The sequence below is a fragment of the Morone saxatilis genome, unplaced genomic scaffold, assembly GCF_004916995.1.
Source record: "Morone saxatilis isolate NCDOM2014 unplaced genomic scaffold, NCSU_SB_2.0 Contig14, whole genome shotgun sequence".
NCBI classification, from domain to species: domain Eukaryota; kingdom Metazoa; phylum Chordata; class Actinopteri; family Moronidae; genus Morone; species Morone saxatilis.
The window spans coordinates 11,528,555-11,535,116 of NW_023339696.1; the positions used below are offsets into that span (position 1 = coordinate 11,528,555).

A 6,562-nucleotide genomic window follows, 5' to 3' on the forward strand; every position below is an offset into this window, starting at 1 on the left:
GTGTGTGTGTGTTTATGTGTGTTTCACAGTAGGGAAGTGACAGTGAGAGGCCCAAGCCCCTGACCTATAATCCACTAACTGTCATCCATATCCCTCCCCACTTGATCTCCTCCATTTGTCTACGCATGGAGAGGGCTCGCAGCCCACACTAATCCTCTGTGTGCACACCATATAAAGAGATGCACATTCATATACACACCCACAAGTAAAATTTAAAAAAAAATGGAAGTAGAGAAGCATGAGGTATACACAGCTGGGCTGAGCCTTGCACCACTAACCTACTTTAAGAATCTGCAGCATCCGCTTCCCTATCAGTCTCTCTTTGAATCTGTGCCACTGCTGCATGTCTCCATCTCCATCTCTCTCTACTAAACATATACAAACAGACTTGCTGTACCAACACACCGGCACAAGCACACACGCACACACATGCACGTGTATGTACTGACAGGTTGCTCAGGAGCCAACGTGTCACATGGTCATCCCGCTGTGCTGTTTGTAGCCATTCTCTGTGACAAACAGAGCACCGCTGTCATTCTGAATAGCACGGAGCCGATGATGGGGAACGTGGAGGGAAAGACTATACGACTGCAACAACCTCAGCCTTCTTCACAGCACCAGCGGCGCAGTCATAGCTCATCCTCTCTCCCTATGAAAGAAGAATGAATTTTGCATGATGCAGCAGCATCTTAGCAAAAAAAGGGAGTGGGGGTAGGGGGTGGAAACATGCCCATTTTGCAAAAAAAAAGATGAAAAAAAAACAGAGTTCTGGCAAAAGAGGATGATGATGTGCTGTAGTAGTTTACTGACACATTGACCCCCCTGAGTAAGTCACAGAGTGTTACAAATCCCTTCTTAAAAGCAGTACTGGCATTGAAGTGGCAGTGCCACGAGCCCCAGGGGGGAAGACAAGAGGGCTGTAAGAGGCTGGAGGATGGCCAGATGCTCTAAGCACACACACACACACACAGACAGATGAGATGTCCAAGAGTAGAGTGGACTACAGAACTGAATACAAAGGTGGATTAGAAGAAGTGTTGTGTGTGCCTAAATCAGACCTGAATCAGAATATTCAAGTGTAGGAGACATTTTTGTATTTTGTGGGTCCTGCCTCTTCTTATCTTTTGATTAAAAAACTAAAATAAATACTCAATATTCTTACTTAAGTTTTTCTTCAATACACCCTTACCTACAACTATGAGACATACATTATTCAGAACCATTGAGATTTAACTAGAGGCCTTCTCGACTAATGATTCAAATCATCAATGTTTAAGGGGCAGACTCAGGGTTTTGATTGTCTTTAATAGCTCACTAGGAAGGGGGTAGAGCAGAGGGAGAACACAGAATAACAACAATGTAAATGCAACCATAAAAGATATTTCATATAACTGTGATGGTTTCTTGATTAATCCAACAGCCTAAAACCCAAAGATATTCAATTTACTTTGATGTAAGACAAGGAAAAGCAGCAAATTTAACATTTGAGAAGCTGAAACAATAACATTGTTTGAAACTTATTTTTCTATCTATCGACTGATTGTTGCAGCTCTAGCATGTCTACTTGTGTTACGTTGTATTGCGTATTCGTACAACTGTGCTGTGCTACATTAGTGTGTAATCTTGCTTCTCTGAGTTCTGAGAACCCAACAGAAAATTAGAATATCAAAACGACAAGTTCAACCTCTAGCAGAAGCTGAGCCGGAGGGTGTACAAGAAGATGGATGGAAGGGGAGCTTAAGTGGAGATGTCAAAGCCCCCCATAGAGGAATAAAGAGGTACCATCATGAATCATCACTTTACAATCACAATAGTCCGAAACTAATCTTTGGATTAAGTGGAAAACCAGAGTAGCGGGGTGATATTACATCACCTGTACGTCTGTGTTAAAAATCCCAGTTGTATAATGATGCTGTCTGCCAGCATGGTTTTAGTAGAGTAAACCGGAGACCACTGAGAGTGTGTGTTGTGTTTCCAGAGTGTGAGGCACTGGATGTACTGGCAGTCAGAGTGGGATACACCTTTTTCCTGCATCTTCAGCAGGTCAAATAATCTTTGTGCACTTACATAATTGTTCCAACCCTCCCTTTTCCTGTCAACTTTGCTCTGCCTTCTCTTCCCTTTCCGACAGACCTGAACTACACACACACACACAACACACCACACACACACACACTTATATGGAAGCCATGAACCCAGACTCCCACAAAGGCCCAAGTGGAGCAGGACGTTCTTTGCCTGAAATTCACTTCAGCACATGATTTCAGACTCCTGGGACCTTCAGCACGCTCTGATTTTTTTCTTTCCAAAGAGGAGAAAAATAGCTCGATTTGCCTCACGTCTCCCCTCCACGAGCCCCTTGATGGTCTTAATGCCACAAAGACAGATCCCAATCTGTGACTCTGTTGAGCAGCAGACCTTTACTGCACAGCGCTGCCTGTCAGATGAAGAGGAAACTGGATACTTTCCTAAAAACCCCTGTGTGCTTTTCCTACTCTGCTCCAGACGAAAATTAAGTCTTGCCATCAGCGTCATAGCCATTTATAAAAGTGCTTCAAACCGTTTTTTTAGGGCAGAGAAAACAGAGCGAGGTCCAGGAGGATTTTGCACACACGCCTCATGTTCACTTCAAACTTAGCTTAGCTTTTACTCATGCAAGTACTAAAGCAGTCCAAATCCAGAAAGTTGACTTCCATATGGGGCTAGTCTGTCTTAATGTCTGTTGAGTCCAATTTAAACCACTAAGGGGATGTCATGGGTAAATGTAATGTGCTATCTGATATTCAGGGAGGCCAAACTCAACAAGGGCCCTCTGTGTTCACTGACCTTTTTGTCAAAGATGAAACACGCACACAGACTTCAGTCTGTAACGTCGAGCCACATACAGAAGCCAGAAGTCTTTTCTATCTCCTCATCAGCTTCTCAAAGCAGTTACTGAGCCGTGGTGAGCTGGACTGCTGGTGCATGGTGAGTGTGTGAGTGTGTGAGAGTGCACAGCAGTCAAAACAGAGAAAACACACACTCTTTGACAGAGGTGAGTCACACTGGTGGAGAGAGGGAGAAACTGGGACTTCATATAACATTATCTTAAAATGCAGAAGAAACACTACACATGCCTGTTCAAGATATTAAACACACACACACACACAAAAAAAACAACCTGAAAATCGTTCTCACTGGCAAAGCAGAGCCAAAACATTTTGACATTTACAGAAATACATTTAGTCGCTGCCTTGCCAAGAGTTAGATGAGAAGATCAATGCCGCTCTAATGCTAAATGTGAAGCTACTGCCAGGAACCAGTTAGCTTAGCTTAGCACAGAGACTACAAACAGAGGGAAACAGCTAGCCTGGCTCTGTCCGAAGGTAGCAAAAATTCACCTGCCAGCACACTTTTAGTCTAAAAGTAGCATAGCATAAAATCTAGCTTTGAGTCTCAAATTTGGAGATGGACTCAGTCAGGTCAGGTCTTAAAAATGTGTTTATGGGCCAAGTTGAGTTCTCAGTTATAAAGCAGAGCACACTCACAGCTTGCAGGAGGTAGGCCATATTTTTAAATGTCCTACAGTAGCCTAATGTTTCATTTAACAAAATACACCTGTTCTTTTGATCTTCTACACAAGCCCCAACTCCTAAACATACCTGAATTTAACAATAACATTTCAAGAGTGGAAAATTTTATTTTTTTAATTTTATAAAAAAAAGCTATCCCTTCAACAGCAGACTGCTCATGAAAACCTTGTTATTGCTACATTAATTACCTTCCACTGTAAGTCACCAGACTTTTTAATGGGAGGTAACTTATACAGAACTTTATTGAGATTTGGGCCTCTACTTCATCGTCCCTCTGGGGCTCCCTAACATCCTGCAGGGCCCTCAGGTCCTTCACCGTCACACAGTCTGCATACTGACCCTCACTGCCTGCCAGAGCCTCCTCATGCTTGAAGTAAACATCCACAGCCTACCACGTTCCTGAGAGCCACAACCCACAATCTCAGATATGTGCACATCTATTAAAGCTAGTGCTATTAAAGCATGATTTGTTCCTACGCTCCATGAAGACTTCAGGACGCTCCTCTCTGAGCCACTTGACAGCGTGTGGGCTGCAGGGAAAAAGACAGCAGCTGCAAATCTACTCCAAAGACAAAAACACAAATCCTGAACGTAGCAGGAAGCTGCTGGCACTGTCCTGGTGCCGGCAGATGAATGGCTCGGAGATCTCAAAGCCCAGCGCGTCGTGTGCGTCTCTCCTCACCGAGTTGGGCTGCAGTGTGTCATAACCCCACAGACCACACACTCACACACACACACACAGAACTGCCAAGTTTAAATGGCTGGTTTTCACGGTGTGTAAATAGAGCGGGTCTGTAGCCAAACACTCAAGCCGTCATAAGGCGTGCTGTGAAAGTGTCTAGCATAAATGCCCTGATTCATACCATATGGGCATCATTCATGAAGTCTCCTTTGAACACTGAGCACAAATAACAGATATTATACTGAAGCAGAGAACGCAGAGATACTGTAGGTGTACATCTGATAGTCAGAGTCAGTCATGCAAAACGAGAATGTGTTACAGTAAGCTACACTCAGTCTGCTCAGTCAGACAGGCTTGACTGTAGCAAAGCTTTGTGGGCTCTTGTCAGCCCATTGTCCATTGAGCGACTATTGTGGCAGAAGGCATTGTATTGTTGACTGTCATGCGTGTCAGATGGATTGCCATGGACCTGCTTTCTCAAAGCCTAGTACAGTACAGCGAACTGTGCAGGAAAGTAAGTGACATGAGAAAAAAAAAAACAGAAAATTAGATACAGGAAAAACAAGAATTCACACAGGAGAAAGAAAGCAAAAAGAACCAACCAACACTGCCATCCAAAAAGCCATGAGAGGTAATGGTATTAGCTCTCTTCAACAGATTTCAAGCAGGTAAGAGTGAAAAAACATAGAGAGGGAGATGGAAAAGAAATGAAAACTGAATCCCCATCAAAAGTGAGACCTGGTTTGATGGATGGCCGGAGACCGCTCGCTATTCTGTGAGTTAATTATGACAGAACAGAAGGACTTTCATTGGGAGGAACTCCTTTAATACACTGGAGAATTGAAAATTCAATGAGACTATGTAGTCCACCGCCACTCTTCCTCACTGTCTTTCACTGGCGGTACTCCATACTTCTTTGGCCATTTTCCAACTTCTGCTCTGGCACTTCATCCCGCCTTATCCCCTCCACACATACACACACACACTCCTGTCTCGCTCTCTCATTCCCTCTCAGACATCTCACCATCGCTGCTACTACAACTGTGTCACACTTTCCATCCTCACGCCTTCCTCGCTGTCTATTCTCTATCTGACACCTCAGTGTCTCACTCTGTCCACCACTTTCTGTCCTCTCTCTCACTCAACTTGTGGCCTGGCAGTGTGTTTGTGTGTGTGTGTTTGTGTGTGTGTGCGTGTCCCTTTGTGAGGAATGACTGCCAGGTATTAAACTTTGTCAACCAACCTGCCACCTTGAGTATCTCCGTGCTTGTAATCAGCACTATCTAATTCGTTCTGCTACCCCGACTGCGCTGTGGGCTCATGTGTGGGTGTATAGGTGCTACATTTTTCTAATAACAAAATAGCAATTTGTGGATAATGTTCCTTACGGTTCAACACAAAACTAAACTAAACAAAAAGAAAACTGGAGCTCTGCAGCCTCTCTTTTCTGCAGCATCAAAGACACTACCAGATGAGAGACTGTGGCATAAATCAGACGCTCACAACTGCTCACATGTACACACACACAAACTTATCCTTCCAGGTCATGATCCATCCATCCATCTATCTTCACTGCAAACAGTGCCATAAGGGGGAAAGGGAGAAATTTAATTTGTGTGAGTGTCAGTGTGTCAGCATGCAGCCATAAATATATGTGAGTGCGAGCATGTGTGCAAGTGTGTGTTTTTATATGCTCCCGGCTGTTGTAAGCTATCCCTGGTTGGCATCACAGCACCATATGTCTGTCCGTGGGGCTGTGCTGACATGTGCCACCGCTGGAGGCCAGGCCGGCCGCACACAGCACAATGACAGCTTTATGCCCGATGCCACGCATTGCAATACTCTAGCAAATAGTCACATCCTGCAGCTTTTGCACGCAGTGAGCATGTGAGGATGAACAGCCCTGACGCACAGAGGTGAGACAACATGAGTAACGGTTTCTCACCTGCAGGTTTATATCTTGACCAAGCTCTGAGCCGTGTGATTTTGTTCTGTTTGAGATTACAAGCTTAGCTGAGTTTGCTGATAATGGGTGGGGAGGTGGTGGACCTGAAATCTGATTAGCCACCCCTGGTCCCCCCTACCAGAGTCAAAAAGGGATGGTTGGCTTGATAGTATCATGGCTGATTACTGAACAGGCATACCGCGTACAGCCTCAGGGGCCCCTGGACCACAACCTCAGTATAAAGTGATATTAAATGTTAGAAGTCACAACCACAAGAGACATAAATCAACCACAAGGAGACAGAAAACAACCACAAAGATTCAGTCTGTATGTCTTGCTTTTACATGTCTGTGTCCAGGGGCC

At 44.5% G+C, this 6,562-nt stretch overlaps 1 protein-coding gene across 1 annotated transcript in view; it reads right to left on the reverse strand.

Annotated features, from left to right (window-relative positions):
- LOC118322982 (cytohesin-3-like) overlaps positions 1–6,562 on the reverse strand; it is a 37,048-nt gene that overhangs the window by 29,243 nt on the left and 1,243 nt on the right.